Source organism: Acipenser ruthenus, chromosome 43, assembly GCF_902713425.1.
Source record: "Acipenser ruthenus chromosome 43, fAciRut3.2 maternal haplotype, whole genome shotgun sequence".
NCBI classification, from domain to species: domain Eukaryota; kingdom Metazoa; phylum Chordata; class Actinopteri; order Acipenseriformes; family Acipenseridae; genus Acipenser; species Acipenser ruthenus.
In genome coordinates, this window is record NC_081231.1 from 7909806 (window position 1) to 7931362 (window position 21557).

At 37.7% G+C, this 21557-nt stretch overlaps 1 protein-coding gene across 1 annotated transcript in view; it reads right to left on the reverse strand.

The window, feature by feature from the left end:
• The window catches only part of LOC131709378 (transcobalamin-1-like), a 317542-nt gene that overhangs the window by 88881 nt on the left and 207104 nt on the right, over positions 1 to 21557 (reverse strand). The window lies entirely within an intron of this gene.

The window sequence follows — 21557 nt, forward strand, 5'->3', positions numbered from 1 at the left end:
GGATTCTCTTGTGGGGGCTGTGAGCAGCTCCGCAGTGCAGTGTGGTGGTAGGACTGCGGATCAGCCTGCTGTAGATGGACCCAGTAGTTGAGCGCTCGTTTCTGTATGGAGTGGAGTAAGGGGAACCGGCCCAATTCAGCCCTGCAAGCGCTATTGGCTGCACTCCTGTGAACCTGCAGGAGGTGTTTACAGAATTCCAGATGGAAATTCTCTATGGGGCTTTGATCCCATTTTTTATAATCAGGGTTCATAAGGGGACCCCATACTTCACTACCATACAGAAGGATTGGCTTTATTATGCTGTCGAAAATTTTTAGCCAAATTTTTATTGGTGGTTTAATTTTGTATAGCCGATTCTTTATTGCATAAAAAGCCCTGCGCGCTTTATCTCTTAATGCATTTATAGCCAGGTTGAAGTTCCCAGACGCACTGATTTTTAGACCCAGGTAATTGTAGCTGGTGCTGTGCTCCAGGGTGTTGTTTCCCAGGGTGAAGTGGTACCTGTTTCCCTGAGATCTGGCTTTCTTCTGGAATACCATAACTCTGGTCTTGTCCAGGTTTACTGTCAGTGCCCATTTCTGACAGTACTGCTCTAGCAGTGCCAGGCTCTGCTGCAGCCCCTGTTCAGTGGGTGACAGCAGGACCATCTGCATAGAGCAGGAATTTGATTTCTTTGTCGTGTAGAGTGATGCCAGGGGCTGCAGACTGTTCCAGCACCGTAGCCAACTCGTTGATGTAGATGTTGAACAGTGTTGGGCTCAGACTGCAGCCCTGTCTCACTCCACGCCCTTGGGTGAAAAACCCTGTTCTTTGGTTTCCAATTTTCACACCACACTTATTCTCTGTATACATTGACTTAATGATGTCATAAATTTTACCCCCTACACCGCTCTCAAGAATTCTAAGGAATAGACCTGGATGCCAAATTGAGTCGAATGCTTTTTTAAAATCTATAAAACAAGCAAAGATTTTTCCTTTATTTTTTTGGTGCACATGTTTGTTTATTAGGGTGTGTAGGGTGTAAACATGGTCAGAGGTGCGGTAATTTCGTAGAAATTCAATCTGACTCTTACTCAAGACATTGTGTTCGGTAAGGAAGGCCAGTATCCGGGCATTAATGATACTGCAGAACACCTTCTATAGATTACTGCTCACACAGATGCCTCTGTAATTATTGGGGTCGAATTTGTCTCCACTTTTATGAATTGGTGTTATTAGCCCTTGGTTCCAGATGTCAGGGAAACAGCCCGCAGCCAGGATGAGGTTGAATACTTTGAGCAGGGCCTCCTGCATCCTGGGGCTGCTGTGTTTCAGCATCTCGTTTATGATGCTGTCGGGCCCACAGGCTTTCCTGGGCTTGAGGGCTTGGAGCTTTTCTTTTAGCTCTGGTCCTGTTATTGGGAAGTCCAGTGGGTTCTGCTTGTCCTTGATTATGGTTTCCAATTTGTTTAGTTTTTTTAAAATAGAATTTTGGTCTGGATTTAATTCGTTTTCATCTAATTCTTGATAAAGTTTATCAAAGTAATTTTTCCAAATGTTACCATTTTTGATTGCCAATTCGTGACTAGTTTTTGATGTGTTTAATTTGTTCCATAGTTCCCAAAAGGAATTTTGCTCTATGGATTCTTCAATTTGGGATAATTGTTTGGACACGTGTTCTTCTCTTTTCTTATTGAGAAGGTGTTTGTATTGTTTCAGAGCCTTGCAGTAGCTGAGTCTCAGTTCGATATTGTTTGGCTCTCTGTGTTTCTGGTTTGACAATTTTCTTAATTCTTTTCTGTTTGTTTTACACTCCATGTCAAACCATTTTTCATTTGATTTCTTTTTAGAATTAGTTTTTTTCTTTGTTTTCTTGAGTTTTGATTTTGTTGCTGTTGTTTCGAATATAAAATTGATTTCTTTGATGGCCGAATTGATTCCATTTTTGTCTAATTTAAAAAATTGAGTTAGAAAGCTGTTTAGCATACTTTCTATTTCTGCACTATGAATTGTTTGTTTATATTCCTCAGCACTGCTTTGTGTCCACTTATAGGCTGGTTTAAGACCGTATAATTTGGCGGGTGGGGTCGGGTTTGAATTATTTAGTTTTGGGTTCGTTTTTAGATACAGGACTGTTTGGCAGTGGTCTGATAGGGGGTTTTGTTGCCGGACTATAAATGCATTAATAGATTCTGGGTCCATGTCTGTGATAGCGTAGTCCACTACACTATTACCTAGAGCAGAGCTGTATGTATATCTGCCCTGAGAATCCCCTCTGATCCTGCCGTTAATGATGTACAGACCCAGGCCTTTACAGATATGCAGTACCTGCTTCCCACTCTTGTTCACCACACTGTCAAAACTATTCCTCTGTGTGGTGATGGGTGTGTGGTACAAAGAGGTCTGCTGTCCAATCACATGGCTGTTCCCCTCTGTGCTGATGTAGTCGACCTCTCTGCCGGTCCTGGCATTGAGATCTCCACACAGCAGCACAGAGCCCAGGGATAGTGTCCTAGTCCCCTGTTCAGAGCTGCGCTGGCTCAGATCAGTTAATTCAGAAGCGGTTCTGTAATTACAGATATTATGAAAGCGCATTGCTACCTTACAAAAATAAATAAATAATAATAAAATAATAAAAAACAAAAAAACACATATATAGAGAACCATCACAGAACTACGTGTTAAAATGAACACGTAAATGCGTGACAACAAAGTGACACGTAATTACGAGAAATGAAATTATGATGTAACTACTTAAAAAAAATCACGTATATACGTGACAAAGTGACACGTAATTACGAGAAATGAAATTATTATTATTATTTATTTATTAGCAGACGCCCTTGTCCAGGGCGACTTACAGTCGTAAACAAAAATTATGACGTAAATACGTGTTAAAAATATCACGTATATACATGACAAAATAACACCTAATTACGAGAAATGACATGATCACCTAACTACGTTTTAAAAAATGATCACGTCATTGCGCGACAGGGGTCACTTACGGGGGCTTGTTTTACCCCCGTGTTGTTTGAGTCGATGCGCTGCAAGTAGGACTCAGTCACTCTAATAAGCACATGTACTGCCCTGACTCATGAGTACATCCTTTACCAGCTTTGGAAAACGAGACTGTGCGATTGTAGTAGGGTCTTATTATTATTATTATTATTATTATTATTATTATTATTATTATTATTATTATTATTATTCACGTGTGGATTGTGTTTCTCATATTATTATTTATTTATATAAATGTGTGTTTTGTTGTACAGCTCTTTATTATTATTTCTCATCTCGAGTGTGGTTTGATGTATTTGCTTCACTGGACCCCCCTAAACTACTTTCTCTCTTTCCTCTATGGAACTATACGAGCGAAACTCTGATTGGCTGAAGGACTGTCTGCCCCCCCCCCCCCCCCCCCCCCCCCCCCCCCGTTGCTTAGCAACCGCGTGTCCCGTTCCACGGCTCTGCTTGCCAGCGGCTCGCTGCTTGATCTCCCCGCCCTGCCAATCATCTCCTGCCTTTATAAATGCGGAGGAATATTGTGAGAGGGAGAGCCGGACTTGTGAAGGAGATTCCGCGCTGCAGACTGGAGCTGCAACGCGGAGAGACTTTATAACTTCGTGTCGCACACCAGGAAGGCTGTGTGTGACCGGGAGGGGATCATTTCCAACACGGGGTGCAGCGTGCTGGGGTTCCCCGGTCAGGGAGCCTGTTAGTTTATTGTTAACGTTGTGTGCTTTATTTGATAGCTGTCCCGCTCCTGCAGCAAGGAGTCCTCTGTGTTTATTTGTTATATTATATTTTATTCTTGCGTGCACGCAGCTGTTTTATATATTCATTTTAAATAGATTGGGGGGAATTGGGACCGTGTACTTTATAAATGTAATGTAGTTTGTAACGAGACCATTCAACTGCTGACGTTGTTGTCTACATTGTATGTATCACAAAAAGAACACGTAATTAACTTTATTATATAAAACTGATAGATCCAAGTATTCTATTTAAACTGCAATAATATAATCTGTGGTAATTAATTTAATTAACTTCACTACAAGAAACTGATAGATTTAGAGTTTGTTTTATTGTATCATTCCAATATATATCAACTACACAATTATTAGACTGTGAAGTGAAGTGGCATTGTCATATGGTTTACATTATTGTTAATGTGCTTGAGATTTTTAAAACAATTACTAATAGAAAACTTGTAAAGATTATTTTTGGTATATGATTGCTTGGTTTCTCCTGGATAAAAGAGTTTGTGTGGGAACCAACCACTCGACGTCCTTGTCCTCAATAAACACAAGGTGGCGCAGTCACATTATTAACATCGATTTAGCTCTATGTATATAAAGACCTGCTACACGATCACATTTGCCCATGCAGAATGTTTACGCTGTTCTATGTTGTTAAAATAAATACTGTGTTTTAAAACATATTTTTGGTTGTACCATTAGTTTATGCAAACAACACGACACTATTGTCACGTGACACACTTGCAGAAATTGAATGTTAATCAGCACTCTGCTGTCATGAATGTCTTTCTTTTTACGAGTTCAAGATTGCCGAGGTAAACAATTGAGCAGTAAATCACACAACACCGTTATATCTTTAATACATTTTATCAAGAAAGAGAGAAAATAGATGCGCTACAAAAACAGAACAGAAGATTCATATCAAAATAGCAGAAATCAGGTCACTAAGTTTAGCAATGAATAATATTCAGGGAGCATCTCAGCTTCAGTGTAAATATTGATTACATGGAAAATAATGCATTCATCTATTGTCTAGAAAGTCTTTTATCATTATTTATTTATTAGCAGACACCCTTATCCAGGTAGACTTACAGTTGTTACAAAATATCACATTATAAAAAGTAGAGGGGGCAAAATATCACATTACAAAAAGCAGAGTAGAGAGAGAGAGAGACAGAGAGAGAGGAGAGAGGAGAGAGGGAGGGAGAGGAGACAGAGAGAGAGAGTAGAGAGGGCAGGGAGGAGAGGAGAGGAGAGAGGGCGAGTAGAGAGGGAGAGGAGAGAGAAAGGAATAGGGAGGAGAGAGTAGAGAGAGGAGAGTAGAGAGGCAGAGGAGAGAGAAAGGGATAGGGAGGAGAGAGGGAGGCGAGAGGGGGAGTAGAGATGGCAGGGGACGAGAGAGGAGAGGAGGGGGAGAGAGGTAGAGGGAAGAAACAGCAGAGGACAGAGGAGAGAGGAAGAGTAGAGGGCAGGGTGGAGAGAGGGAGGGGATTAACATATCAGAGGGGAGGCAGAGAGGAGAGCAGAAGAGGAGAGAAAGAGGGATCTGGAGATGGAGAGGTGGAGTGGAAAGAGAGAGGGAGACAGGAAGGGAGAGTAGGAAAGGGGGTGTAGAGAAATAAAGAGGAGGGGCTCAGGGTAAGAGGGTGGAAGAGAGAGGATTTCTTCTCATCAGCCCAGAAGAGTGCAGAGAGAGTGTCAGTGAAAGTGAAGAGGAGATTGTCTGAGCTGTTTGAATAGTTTCCTGGTTCAGACAGCAATGTGTGTTTAATCTGCAGCGCTGACAGGGTCAGGGTCACGGGACTCCAGCACAAGGGCTGTTACACTGTAAGTACAGAAGAATGGATAGAGTTTCTCATTGGGATTGAAATCCATGTCAGTGAAAGTGTAGATGTGAGATCTGGTCTCCACATTGTAAAAGGAGAGCTGCCCTTCCTCATAATCCAGATACACCCCCAGCTTCTGGGGCCTCAGGCTCAGGGGGAGGGGGGTCCGGGGGTCAGTGAGAGCAGTGAACACATCTCTGTCTCCATATCCATCCCACCCCACAGTCCAGTAACCCTGCTGTGGGGTCATGCTGAACCCCCCCTTCCTCTCGGCAGACTCTCTGCTGACTCCTAATCTCCAGTCTGTATTCCCCCCCACCTGCACCTGCCAGTAGTGTCTCCCCGAGGTGAAGCCCTCCCTGCCCAGCACACAGTACCAGCCATCAAATCTCTCTGTATTGTCAGGGAGACGCTGCCGTGTCACTCCCAGTCTCACTCGTTTCCCCTCCGCAGACAGGGTGAGCCAGGGGTGTGCTGTATCAGGGTCCAGAGTCACATCAACTGTGGAGCAGAGAGGAGACATTATTATTATTATTATTATTATTATTATTATTATTATTATTATTATTATTATTATTATATGAAGGACGTATGAAGATACCTCCTTCATACCTTCACTGTTAAGATGAACTCCTAATTAAAATATAATTTATATTGTTTTCTAATTAAACAAAATGCTGAAAACATGACATCAGTAAATCAGAATATATACTGAACTAAACCAGAGGGAAAAAACTACTAATGCAAATATTAAATACATAACAAGCAAAGAAGAAACGACAAAATCAACTGAGGATTACAAGAGAACCAAAGAACCAGGAATACGAGAGAAAAGAGGAACGAAAGAAAGAAAGAAAGAAAGAAAGAAAGAAAGAAAGGTGACAAAGGCAGAAGCTGAGCCTCTTACCTCAAATAAAATGAATCTTTAAATAATAATATTTTCTAGATATAAATATTAACTAAACCCCGAGATCGCCTCGTACAGTAAAGTCTCTTAAATCGACAGGATGAACTCAAGCTGCAGTTTGGAATCGCAGTTGGAATTGTAGCAGTTCTTCGAATTTCGAACTGCAGCAGTGTTCTGTTGTCATGGACACCGCAGTGAAGGCAATGAGCCGTGAGATACGCGATCCTGAAGAGGGGAGAAGAACAAAACAAACTGAAAGTGTGAGAGAAAACCCTGACGGAGGCTCTTCCGTGACCGGCGAGGGAACAAGATCTGGAGCCCAAACATCTTAGCCTTTTCAGAGCAGCACACCCGAGCCAAGCCGAGCCGAGCCGAGCCCCCCCCCCCCCCCCCCCCAGCGCGGGTGTGTTCACACTGCAGCTCAAAGAAGAAGCTGCCTGTGGAACGTGACGTCAGATTCCACGGACACGCGCGCACAGAGGAGTGCTGTGGATTTGTTTTGAGAATGGATCCCGAGGTCGGACTCAAACGATAAAGTACCAAAAGATTTCACACGAATACACAAATATGGGTTTGTGTTTCACATGCTGCTGACTGCGAATACAAACCGAATAATTTCATTTCATATTATTAAAGTTAGATTAACTACTACTAATAATAACTTTAAAAAGTTACAGGTAGTATTTAAAAAATGTCAGTAAACACGTCAGAAAAATAGATTTAAAGCAGGCCTATTAAAAACAAAATCTAAACGAAACATTAAAGAGATGTTTCTGTACAGCTTGTTTTTATACATGCAATGTTAATAGATGGGATTTTTTAAAATGACCGAATTGAATGTGATTTTCAGATACTTTGCACATTTCCAATATACAGAGCTTATTTCTTTATTTATTTATTTTCTGTTAAGGACTGGATTATAAAGTAACCACAAAATAATATGCGCGATTATTGATCATTTTATTCATTAGAGAAAATGATAATGCTTTATATTACGTGGCATAAATTAATATTAAACTGATATTACATGAATGTTAAATTGCATATTAAATTTACGTTCAATTATTCCTTGTTACTTTCCATTGACATTCAAGTCAGATTAACTGTATTTTCAATAAGGGGAAATTATTACATATTTTCAACGGTAACAAAACGTGATATATATTACATTTTCAATCGACATTTGGGTAATATTTAGCAAGAAACCAGCTTGTAGCATCAGCTGTGCAGCATAAGGAGCTGCACTTCACTGTGTGTCAGGAAACCTGGCTCGGTTATTATCATGTCTAATAAACATTCTTAAGACATTAAATAGAAAGGAATCAAATGGAATGGTTTCAAGGGTTTCGTGGTAAATGCTGAAAATTCAAAGTAACTATTCAATCCAGTGTGTTCTACTCAACACTGTGTTTAGCTGTTTTTTTGCAGCAGTTCTTAGTTACCTGGTTAATTGTTTAAGTGCTTTTATTGCAATGCCCTGGTTCTCATTTAATTAATGAGCTTTGTCTCATTAAAGCCATTTGGTCAATTTCTTGATAACAGGCACCTGACTGGTTTAGGGGGGAGGCAGTTTTTGTGGAGAGAGAAGGGTGTGGTGTTTGTTCGTTGGTTTGTTTGAAATCTATTCTAATCTACTGTGTTTTGAAGAAGAAAGAAAACACTCAGGAAAGAAAGAGTATCTCAGACTTTAATCCTGATTATAATTATCTTCTTGAGCTGAGTTTTGTTTTTATCCACCATCCAGTTTTCTGGGCCTCGTCTCACCAAGCTGTTCCTGTCTTCCTCTGGAAGGATTATTCAACCAATCTGTATGTCCAAAGGGCAATCGTTTGTTGGGAGGACTTTTCTTACACCAGAGGAACCCTAACTCCGATGCTGCATCATTTCCTGAACTCTGGCTGAGAGATTACCAATTTTAATATTTTCTGCTGCTGGTTTTATTTTTTTCTGCCCTGGGCAAGGACCATTTCAATAAGGACATTATTTTTTCTTTTTGGACATTTGTATTGGTGTGGGTGCGTTCTGCCCTGTGGAGAAGGTCTCTAATTGGATGATTTGTTGTTCATATTTGATTGTGTTTTGTTCTAATTGTGGATGTATTTTTCTTTGTTTGTTTTCTTTGGCAGACTCACAACCAGTATTTCTATTTCTATTGTGTTGTTCTCCACACCTCAATACACATTTATTACACTGATTACTGTCTTACCCTGCATTTTTATTCTTGGTTTCTGGCACTCAGCTCACCTACCTTTTAATTGTTTGTAATTATAGGTAGGAATACAATTTCTATCAACTAGTTAAAATAATTGATCTTCCGCCAGAGTTGAGATTGTTACACGCTATTGCATATTTATTAATTTAACATTAATTTAATATCTATCGCATATCTATTTAATATTAAATTTATGCCACGCAAGATAAAGCATTACCGAAAAATACATGGAACCCAGTTAATGAAGCAGCAGCAGACCTTGCAGTTCACACACTGTAAGGTTTGATTTGTCTCTGTTTGAAATGATCCCTGTTAAACAATTTAAAGGAGAAATACTTTCCAGAAGACAAGTCTCCGAATTCAACACATCGGCGCCGGTCGCTGCAGGTCTGTGACCAAGAACTGCGTCCATTAAGACATCAGATTTACTTTTTTTGCGGTCTGACGCTTTTATTGTTATGATCTTTTATTTATTTTGAATCCTGTTTTATTATTTTTATTTTTTCACAGCACTGTTTCACGCTGCGGTTTAGTCTCATATTTCTCAATCCCTGTGAAATCTTTTGGTAGACTCTATCGTTTCAGGCAGTATGAGTTAACCGCGCCCCCAGCCTTGCTCAGCACAGAGCCAGTACCAGATATCTCGCGAGGCCAGAGTTTCACGGTTCCGGTTCGGCTCGACAAAATGACCCGTGTGAAACTAGCCGTACCGCGAGGGCTCGGCTCGGCTCTGGTGTGCTCGTGTGAAACGGCTATTAGAGAGCCCTGCAGCTACTGAACCGAACCAGCCTGGGGAGCCCCCGACACATCGTCATGCATACCGGCACCAATGCCCTGGGCCAGCGCGGAGACGTGGCCAAAGCAGTGAGGAAGGTGTCAGAGAGAGCCACACAGGAGTTCAGACTCCAGAGTTGTCATTTCCACAGAGCAGACACCCCCCCACACATCACCAGTAATATCAACGCTGAGATCGTCCGGGGCTGTGCTCTGATGCCCAGCATCCACCTGGCACACCCCCCCACACTGAGCCCCTGGCAGCTGTATGACAGAGTGCACCCCAACCAGGAAGGCGTCCGGGTCTTTGATAAATCCCTCAAGGATACAGCCATGGGCCGCAGCCCAGCCAGCCCCCCCAGCGCAGCATATATCCAGTGAGGAGACCCCCTGGAGCCACAGGACACACACCAGTGAGGAGACCCCCTGGAGCCACAGGACACACACCTGCGAGGGGCCAACCCACCCTCACCCACACAGCACAGCACGACCCAACACTGCCTCAGCCATTTCAACCCGAAGCAGCCCAGACAGGACCAGCCAGACCCAGAGCCCCTCCGCGCACCAACCAGCCGCAGCACCAGCTCAGCTACGCTGGAGCCCTCGCTCAGCCAGCCCCCCCTGCCACCACTGAGCTGGGTGAGATAAAACAGCTCCTCAACACCCTCTGCTCAAGACTGCTGGACTGAGGGACCCACAGCACTCGGGTAGGACACAGGAAACCCTAGTTTACCTGGGAAAATACCAGAAACGAATGGGATATGAATATGAAGAAAAACAATGTGTGTGTGTGTGTGTGTGTGTATCAGACACAGTATCACTGCATAGACACATCTACATATTTACTTAATGTTGTAATTTGCATTTTGTTTTATTATAAATAATAGAAATTTAAAAGAAAAAAGAGAAAACATGAGATCTCTTTCAATCAGCTGCTGAACATCCAGGGTCTGTACTCCTCGGTCTTCAGGCTGAAGAACACTGAGTTTGTTCTCAATGTAAATAATATTGATATTATGATCCTATTAGAGACGTGGTGCCGTGCAGATGTGCCACTCACTGTCCCTCAGGCTACAGGGAGATCATAGAGCCCTCCCTGAAACACAGCACAGTCACACACGGCAGGGACTCGGGGGGAATACTAGTGTGGCACAGAGGGGAGCTCGCCCAATCCATCGGCTCAATTAAACAAGGACAGACACACACGCGGCTCAAAATAAACAAAAACGCAGTCCAGGTGATACTGACGTTTACCTGTGTGCAGCCTGCACCCCTCCCTCTGAATCCACAAACTACTAGGGCTGGAAGGGTTTAAACCTTTAAACGGTAAACGTGGATTTAAAATATTTTCGTTTGAAATTTGTATTATATGTTTAACGCAACTTAACAGTAATATATATATATATATATATATATATATATATATATATATATATATATATATATATATATATATAATCAAATTATTTTTGCATATTTTCCACAGATATGTTTCCCTTTCTATGGTTTTCCCCTTTAAGGAAACCTGACCTGTTCTTCCACGTGATCACTCTAAACACGTCTTGTATAAATTAAGGACAGACCCGCTTCCTGCGTTGTTGTGTATCTCCATCGCATTGCCTTTTTTCAGGTCTTATAGGGCTCTATGGAGTCCGTGTTAACGAGAGCACGGACGGAATCAAAAGAATATTAACGTGGAATTAAGCGCTGTACGAAAAAAATGCATTTGGCAGAAGAGCATTAAGCTTGAGATTTACATATTTGAAGGGAACATGTGAAACTAATGGTCAGTACAGACAGTGGAGTAACTTTGGTTTCAAATGTGGGTGAATGGGTGGCGGGGGGGCGGTTTCTGTAGCTGTGTTATAAATGAGACGGGGTATCTGTAAGGGATAAACAACGAGAAGGGATGAGTCAGTGAAAATAATTAATTCACCGTTCGAGTGCGTTAAATAAATGCAGTCATGGAAAATAAATATAAACATTTTAAGGACTTAGTTAGACAACGCTGTTTTTAACGTCTGTATTACAAGACAAAAAGTACTCCTCACACAGACTGCTATTACAGCCGTCACTTTGAACAATACGATCCCAGTGTTCACACAGAGAAGATTTATGGTAGTGAAACCACGGGCATAGCAGTGATATAGAATTGATCAAGTTCAAAACTAAAAGTTATGAAACACGCCCATCTGTTTGCTTTGGAGCGCCCCACACTGCACTAAAACAAATAAATACAACCCGTTTTTAAAGTGAACAAAACTATTTTTCAATACAATTAGATAAAACAATACTTCTTCCAATGAAGATGAATGCAAACCAAATGGAAAGAGTAGAAGCCTGTAGGTTTACGGTTTTGTGTTGTTCACCTTGCCCGCGGTGTGAATAAGTTCATTTAAAATTAACTGAATTACATTTTTTTAAAACGGTAAAAACAGAAATCAGAATAAAGGGAATCAGAACAAAATAACACGAATTCCATAGGGCCCTAGTGTTAGTACTGTACATTATTTCAGTAAAGTGAATAGCCTGTGTGATTCCATAGGACCCTAGTGTTAGTACTGTACATTATTTCAGTAAAGTGAATAGCCTGTGTGATTCCATAGGGCCCTAGTGTTAGTAGTGTACATTATTTCAGTAAAGTGAATAGCCTGTGTGATTCCATAGGGCCCTAGTGTTAGTACTGTACATTATTTCAGTAAAGTGAATAGCCTGTGTGATTCCATAGGGCCCTAGTGTTAGTGCTGTACATTATTTCAGTAAAGTGAATAGCCTGTGTGATTCCATAGGGCCCTAGTGTTAGTACTGTACATTATTTCAGTAAAGTGAATAGCCTGTGTGATTCCATAGGGCCCTAGTGTTAGTGCTGTACATTATTTCAGTAAAGTGAATAGCCTGTGTGATTCCATAGGGCCCTAGTGTTAGTGCTGTACATTATTTCAGTAAAGTGAATAGCCTGTGTGATTCCATAGGGCCCTAGTGTTAGTAGTGTACATTATTTCAGTAAAGTGAATAGCCTGTGTGATTCCATAGGGCCCTAGTGTTAGTACTGCACATTATTTCAGTAAAGTGAATAGCCTGTGTGATTCCATAGGGCCCTAGTGTTATTGCTGCACATTATTTCAGTAAAGTGAATAGCCTGTGTGATTCCATAGGGCCCTAGTGTTAGTACTGTACATTATTTCAGTGAAGTGAATAGCCTGTGTGATTCCATAGGGCCCTAGTGTTAGTGCTGCACATTATTTCAGTAAAGTGAATAGCCTGTGTGATTCCATAGGGCCCTAGTGTTATTGCTGCACATTATTTCAGTAAAGTGAATAGCATGTGTGATTCCATAGGGCCCTAGTGTTAGTACTGCACATTATTTCAGTAAAGTGAATAGCCTGTGTGATTCCATAGGGCCCTAGTGTTAGTACTGCACATTATTTCAGTAAAGTGAATAGTCTGTGTGATTAAGGCACCTCACGGCTCCATTCACGCCACAGTAAAACACTAACACATTGGAAAAGAAAAACATGGAGCTACTGTTTATTTATTTATAAAAATAACGGCGAATAAGATGTCTGTTACAAAGTGCGTACACCTTTTTATCTGTCCATATTTTATTGTGTGTTTAACAGGACATCTGCAATTACAGAACAGCTTTTAATTATTCAAGCGAGCTGAACAGAGAAGCCGTGAAAGAGAGGGACGCTGGGAATGAAGTCTTTATTTTTTTCATGTGAATGCGCAGGCGCCGCTGTGAAGGGGAGGGACACTGGGAAATGAAGTCTTTATTTTTTCACGTGAATGCGCAAGCGCCGTTGTGAAGGGGAGGGACGCTGGGAAATGAAGTCTTTATTTTTTCATGTGAATGCTCATGCGCCGCTGTGAAGGGGAGGGACGCTGGGAAATGAAGTCTTTATTTTTTCATGTGAATGCTCATGTGCCGTTGTGAAGGGGAGGGACACTGGGAAATGAAGTCTTTATTTTTTCACGTGAATGCTCATGCGCCGTTGTGAAGGGGAGGGACGCTGGGAAATGAAGTCTTTATTTTTTCATGTGAATGCTCATGCGCCGTTGTGAAGGGGAGGGACGCTGGGAAATGAAGTCTTTATTTTTTCATGTGAATGCTCATGCGCCGTTGTGAAGGGGGGGGGACGCTGGGAACGAGTGTTGTATCAGACAACGGCTTCGATTTTTAATGAAAAAAAATACATCAAGTCTTTTGGTTCTGGACATGTTTTGTTTCCTGCCAACAATATACAAGTGAATTAAACAAAAAATGTAGTCTTGTCACCGTGTTTTAAGTTTAATTTAAATAGAGTTGTTTTTAATGTTTTTTCGATGCTACACACACTTTTTATGGAGCTTCTGGAGAAATGGTACATTGTAAAATCGACTAGTAATGCATTTTTTTATGCTAGTAAAATAGATTACATTTTAGTGCTAACATACAGTCCTCCTTTATGCTTTTATGTTTACCATTGATACGCACTTTGAATAACAAACCGAGGTTAAAATAGGACTTAAAATAGTGGAAGTAAAATATAAAAATATGAAATGAGTGAAACATTAAATTTATGGCCGTTTAAACGACGGGATTAACAATGGGTTTAAACGTGTAGTCAATTAAACGTAGATTTACAAACTACAATGAGGAATATTTTCATACCCTCCACACAGAGATCAGCCATTTCCAGACCCAGGGAAATTTCAACACCAGAACAGGAACAGAGCCTGACTGTAGAAGCACACAAGGTAACAGCCATGTATTTGGACAAACCCCTCCGTACCTCACACCTACCTCAATCCACAGAAACAACCCTGATTGTATTGTGAACACAAATGGGAGGCAGTTAGTGCATCTCTTTCAAGCCTGGGGTCTGTACATCATTAATGGCAGGATCAGAGGGGACTCTAGGAAGATTCACATACTGCTCAGCTCTTGGGACTAGCATAGTTGATTACGCCATCACTGACCTGGACCCCTCCTTTATTAATGCATTCACTGTCAGGCCACAAACACCTCTGTCAGACCAAAGTCAAATTACTGTGTTCCTACAAAGAACAGCACAGCCCAGTAACACACTAATATAGCCATGCAAGCTGTACCATCTCAACCATACTTATAAATGGGCTCCAAACAGCACAGAGGAATTCGATAAAGCAACTGGCTCTCCTGAAATCACTAACCTTACTGACACCTTCCAAATTATATTTATTAGAAATATTATTAATATAATAATTATGATCATTGTTATTATTTTTGTTGTTATTGTAAATATATTGTTCATATGATATGTAATGTAATTGCTTTAGCAATTCTGCTGATGTCTGTCATGCCAATAAAGCAACTTTGAATTCAATTGAATTGAGAAGACGGAGAGAGAGGGGGGAGAGGAGAGGGAGGGAGAGAAGGGAGAGGGTGGCAGAGGGAGGAGAAAGAAGGTAAGAGAGGAGAGAGGCAAGAGGGAGGTAGAGGCTAGAGGGGAGAGGGAGGTAGAGGAGAGAGGATAGAGAGATGGACAGGAGAGGATAGAGAGGAGAGAGAGGGAGGTAGAGAGGAGAGGAGAGTAGGGAGAGGAGAGAGAGAGGGGAGGGTATGATGGAGGGAGGGAGGGAGGGAGAGGGGAGGGTATGAGGGAGGTAGAGGAGGTGCATTTGCACAAACATAAGTAGGGCTTCGGATTTCTGTTTTTTCACCCTTAGTTTTCTCATCTCCTTAAGAATTTAAGCAATTCGTGCTTCTCAATCACAACTGTACAACTGATTGAATTTTCATTTTTTTTCTACTAAATGGGCTTTTAAATCGTAAGTCTTACTTTTTCATTGCAAAGCAGAAGCGACTCCTCTTTATTAATGTCAATACAGTCACGCACAGCGATTGTAATAAAGTGAGTCCAGCATAAAATACTGTATTGTTCATTCTAGCTTTAATAAAGAGTCTCTTATTAACATGTCGCGATCTCGTTTGCACGTCCTGCTTGTAATGAAAATGAAGGCTTGGCTGATTGAAAAGCCCATTTAGTTGTTTCACAGAATGAATCAAGTTTACTATGAACACGTTTCTCAGTTGTGACTGAGAGACACAAACTGCTTCACAGGGATCCGATGAATTCTTAAAGCAGAGTAGAAAAGTCGGGTAAAATACTGACAATCAGAAGCCCAGCCTCGAGTATACACTGGGATATGCATCCCCACTGAGAAGAAGAGGAGAGGAGAGGAGAGAAGGATAGAGGGAGGGGTACACTCATGAGAGGAGAGGTGCAGACAGGCTCCAGATTGTGACACTCTTAATAATGTGTATAAAGAATGTCTGTACCAAGTTTCATTACAATCAGATCAGCAGTTCTCTAGATGCGCAAAGTGTAACATATGAACCCCTGCAGTGTCTATATGTGATCTTCACTTCACAGTGAGTTCACAATCTGGGGCATTATAACTAAACACACTTTCTCCTCTCCTTTTCAGTGTTTCCTTTGGGAGGCACACGAGGCTGGCGTTAGCTGAGCTGGGAGTGCACAGAGATTTAAATGGGGCACAATGTAAATATAGATGTGAACACAGTGAGTGAGACGGGCTCCTCGCTGTTCTTTTACCCGTTTAAGAAAAATACTTGTGACTTGAGTTCTTTTGGTTTAATAAAGTTCTTAATGTTAATATCAGCATATCCTACATCAATATCAATCGACCACTAAAGAAAAAAAAAACATTTCTATATAATTAATACAGTGAGGTCTGTATCAGTTTAGTTCATATTTCGATATAATTAATACAATGAGGTCTGTATCAGTTTAGTTCATATTTCTATATAATTAATACCATGAGGTCTGTATCAGTTTAGTTCATATTTCGATATAATTAATACAATGAGGTCTGTATCAGTTTAGTTCATATTTCTATATAATTAATACAGGAGGACTGTATCAGTTTAGTTCATATTTCTATATAATTAATACAGGAGGTCTGTGTCAGTTTAGTTCATATTTCTATATAATTAATACCATGAGGTCTGTATCAGTTTAGTTCATATTTCTATATAATTAATACAGGAGGTCTGTATCAGTTTAGTTCATATTTCTATATAATTAATACAATGAGGTCTGTATCAGTTTAGTTCATATTTCTATATAATTAATACAATGAGGTCTGTATCAGTTTAGTTCATATTTCTATATAATTAATACAGTGAGGTCTGTATCAGTTTAGTTCATATTTCTATATAATTAATACAATGAGGTCTGTATCAGTTTAGTTCATATTTCTATATAATTAATACAGGAGGACTGTATCAGTTTAGTTCATATTTCTATATAATTAATACAATGAGGTCTGTATCAGTTTAGTTCATATTTCTATATAATTTATACAATGAGGTCTGTATCAGTTTAGTTCATATTTCTATATAATTAATACAGGAGGACTGTATCAGTTTAGTTCATATTTCTATATAATTAATACAATGCGGTCTGTATCAGTTTAGTTCATATTTCTATATAATTAATACAATGAGGTCTGTATCAGTTTAGTTCATATTTCTGTATAATTAATACAATGAGGTCTGTATCAGTTTAGTTCATATTTCTATATAATTAATACAATGAGGTCTGTATCAGTTTAGTTCATATTTCTATATAATTAATACAGTGAGGTCTGTATCAGTTTAGTTCATATTTCTATATAATTAATACCATGAGGTCTGTATCAGTTTAGTTCATATTTCTATATAATTAATACAATGAGGTCTGTATCAGTTTAGTTCATATTTCTATATAATTAATACAATGCGGTCTGTATCAGTTTAGTTCATATTTCTATATAATTAATACAATGAGGTCTGTATCAGTTTAGTTCATATTTCTGTATAATTAATACAATGAGGTCTGTATCAGTTTAGTTCATATTTCTATATAATTAATACAATGAGGTCTGTATCCGTTTAGTTCATATTTCTATATAATTAATACAGTGAGGTCTGTATCAGTTTAGTTCATATTTCTATATAATTAATACCATGAGGTCTGTATCAGTTTAGTTCATATTTCTATATAATTAATACAGGAGGTCTGTGTCAGTTTAGTTCATATTTCTATATAATTAATACCATGAGGTCTGTATCAGTTTAGTTCATATTTCTATATAATTAATACAGGAGGTCTGTATCAGTTTAGTTCATATTTCTATATAATTAATACAATGAGGTCTGTATCAGTTTAGTTCATATTTCTATATAATTAATACAATGAGGTCTGTATCAGTTTAGTTCATATTTCTATATAATTAATACCATGAGGTCTGTATCAGTTTAGTTCATATTTCTATATAATTAATACAATGAGGTCTGTATCAGTTTAGTTCATATTTCTGTATAATTAATACAATGAGGTCTGTATCAGTTTAGTTCATATTTCTATATAATTTATACAGGAGGTCTGTATCAGTTTAGTTCATATTTCTATATAATTAATACAGGAGGACTGTATCAGTTTAGTTCATATTTCTATATAATTAATACAATGAGGTCTGCATCAGTTTAGTTCATATTTCTATATAATTTATACAATGAGGTCTGTATCAGTTTAGTTCATATTTCTATATAATTAATACAGGAGGACTGTATCAGTTTAGTTCATATTTCGATATAATTAATACAATGAGGTCTGTATCAGTTTAGTTCATATTTCTATATAATTAATACAGTGAGGTCTGTATCAGTTTAGTTCATATTTCTGTATAATTAATACAATGAGGTCTGTATCAGTTTAGTTCATATTTCTATATAATTAATACAATGAGGTCTGTATCAGTTTAGTTCATATTTCTATATAATTAATACAATGAGGTCTGTATCAGTTTAGTTCATATTTCGATATAATTAATACAATGAGGTCTGTATCAGTTTAGTTCATATTTCTATATAATTAATACAATGAGGTCTGTATCAGTTTAGTTCATATTTCTATATAATTAATACAGGAGGTCTGTATCAGTTTAGTTCATATTTCTATATAATTAATACAATGAGGTCTGTATCAGTTTAGTTCATATTTCTATATAATTAATACAGTGAGGTCTGTATCAGTTTAGTTCATATTTCTATATAATTAATACAGTGAGGTCTGTATCCGTTTAGTTCATATTTCTATATAATTAATACAGTGAGGTCTGTATCAGTTTAGTTCATATTTCTATATAATTAATACCATGAGGTCTGTATCAGTTTAGTTCATATTTCTATATAATTAATACAGGAGGTCTGTGTCAGTTTAGTTCATATTTCTATATAATTAATACCATGAGGTCTGTATCAGTTAGTTCATATTTCTATATAATTAATACAGGAGGTCTGTATCAGTTTAGTTCATATTTCTATATAATTAATACAGGAGGTCTGTATCAGTTTAGTTCATATTTCTATATAATTAATACAATGAGGTCTGTATCAGTTTAGTTCATATTTCTATATAATTAATACAGTGAGGTCTGTATCAGTTTAGTTCATATTTCTATATAATTAATACAGTGAGGTCTGTATCCGTTTAGTTCATATTTCTATATAATTAATACAGTGAGGTCTGTATCAGTTTAGTTCATATTTCTATATAATTAATACCATGAGGTCTGTATCAGTTTAGTTCATATTTCTATATAATTAATACAGGAGGTCTGTGTCAGTTTAGTTCATATTTCTATATAATTAATACCATGAGGTCTGTATCAGTTAGTTCATATTTCTATATAATTAATACAGGAGGTCTGTATCAGTTTAGTTCATATTTCTATATAATTAATACAATGAGGTCTGTATCAGTTTAGTTCATATTTCTATATAATTAATACAATGAGGTCTGTATCAGTTTAGTTCATATTTCTATATAATTAATACCATGAGGTCTGTATCAGTTTAGTTCATATTTCTATATAATTAATACCATGAGGTCTGTATCAGTTTAGTTCATATTTCTATATAATTAATACAATGAGGTCTGTATCAGTTTAGTTCATATTTCTATATAATTAATACAGGAGGTCTGTATCAGTTTAGTTCATATTTCTATATAATTAATACAATGCGGTCTGTATCAGTTTAGTTCATATTTTTATATAATTAATACCATGAGGTCTGTATCAGTTTAGTTCATATTTCTATATAATTAATACAATGCGGTCTGTATCAGTTTAGTTCATATTTCTATATAATTAATACCATGAGGTCTGTATCATTTTAGTTCATATTTCTATATAATTAATACCATGAGGTCTGTATCAGTTTAGTTCATATTTCTATATAATTAATACAATGAGGTCTGTATCAGTTTAGTTCATATTTCTATACAATTAATACAATGCGGTCTGTATCAGTTTAGTTCATATTTCTATATAATTAATACAATGAGGTCTGTATCAGTTTAGTTCATATTTCTATATAATTAATACAGGAGGTCTGTATCAGTTTAGTTCATATTTCTATATAATTTATACAATGAGGTCTGTATCATTTTAGTTCATATTTCTATATAATTAATACAGGAGGTCTGTATCAGTTTAGTTCATATTTCTATATAATTAATACAGGAGGACTGTATCAGTTTAGTTCATATTTCTATATAATTAATACAATGAGGTCTGTATCAGTTTAGTTCATATTTCTATATAATTAATACAATGAGGTCTGTATCAGTTTAGTTCATATTTCTGTATAATTAATACAATGAGGTCTGTATCAGTTTAGTTCATATTTCTATATAATTAATACAGGAGGACTGTATCAGTTTAGTTCATATTTCTATATAATTAATACAATGAGGTCTGTATCAGTTTAGTTCATATTTCTATATAATTAATACCATGAGGTCTGTATCAGTTTAGTTCATATTTCTATATAATTAATACAGGAGGTCTGTATCAGTTTAGTTCATATTTCTATATAATTAATACCATGAGGTCTGTATCAGTTTAGTTCATATTTCTATATAATTAATACCATGAGGTCTGTATCAGTTTAGTTCATATTTCTATATAATTAATACAGGAGGTCTGTATCAGTTTAGTTCATATTTCTATATAATTAATACAGGAGGACTGTATCAGTTTAGTTCATATTTCTATATAATTAATACAATGAGGTCTGTATCAGTTTAGTTCATATTTCTATATAATTAATACAATGAGGTCTGTATCATTTTAGTTCATATTTCTATATAATTAACACAGGAGGTCTGTATCAGTTTAGTTCATATTTCTATATAATTAATACAGGAGGACTGTATCAGTTTAGTTCATATTTCTATATAATTAATACAATGAGGTCTGTATCAGTTTAGTTCATATTTCTATATAATTTATACAATGAGGTCTGTATCAGTTTAGTTCATATTTCTATATAATTAATACAGGAGGACTGTATCAGTTTAGTTCATATTTCTATATAATTAATACAATGCGGTCTGTATCAGTTTAGTTCATATTTCTATATAATTAATACAATGAGGTCTGTATCAGTTTAGTTCATATTTCTGTATAATTAATACAATGAGGTCTGTATCAGTTTAGTTCATATTTCTATATAATTAATACAATGAGGTCTGTATCAGTTTAGTTCATATTTCTATATAATTAATACAGGAGGTCTGTATCAGTTTAGTTCATATTTCTATATAATTAATACAATGAGGTCTGTATCAGTTTAGTTTAGTTCAGTGATGAAGGCACGGACGTGCTGAAACACGTTGTTTGTATAATTTTATATAAATAAAATGAACTGAATTTTGAAGATAACGGGTCATGTCCGTCTCAAATGACATGGTGAGAGTGCGGCCGATAATACACATTTTATACGATATATATATATATTGTGAAGTAGCGGGTTATGAGAAACAGCAGGGAGGGGGTTAAAACCTCCCTGCGAGAGAATCATGTGCGGAATGCACATTTTGTTTAATTGTTTTATTATTTTGTTTAATTGTTTATTGGTTAATTATCACCCGCAACTGAGCTATATTGTAAATTAAAGCCAGGCGCGGAAAATTTAAGACGTGCAGCCTGTCTGTACGGGGGCTGAGTAGAAGGAAGCAGAAGAGAGGTGCTCTGCTTCCGAGCAGTCGTAAGCGTAAGCG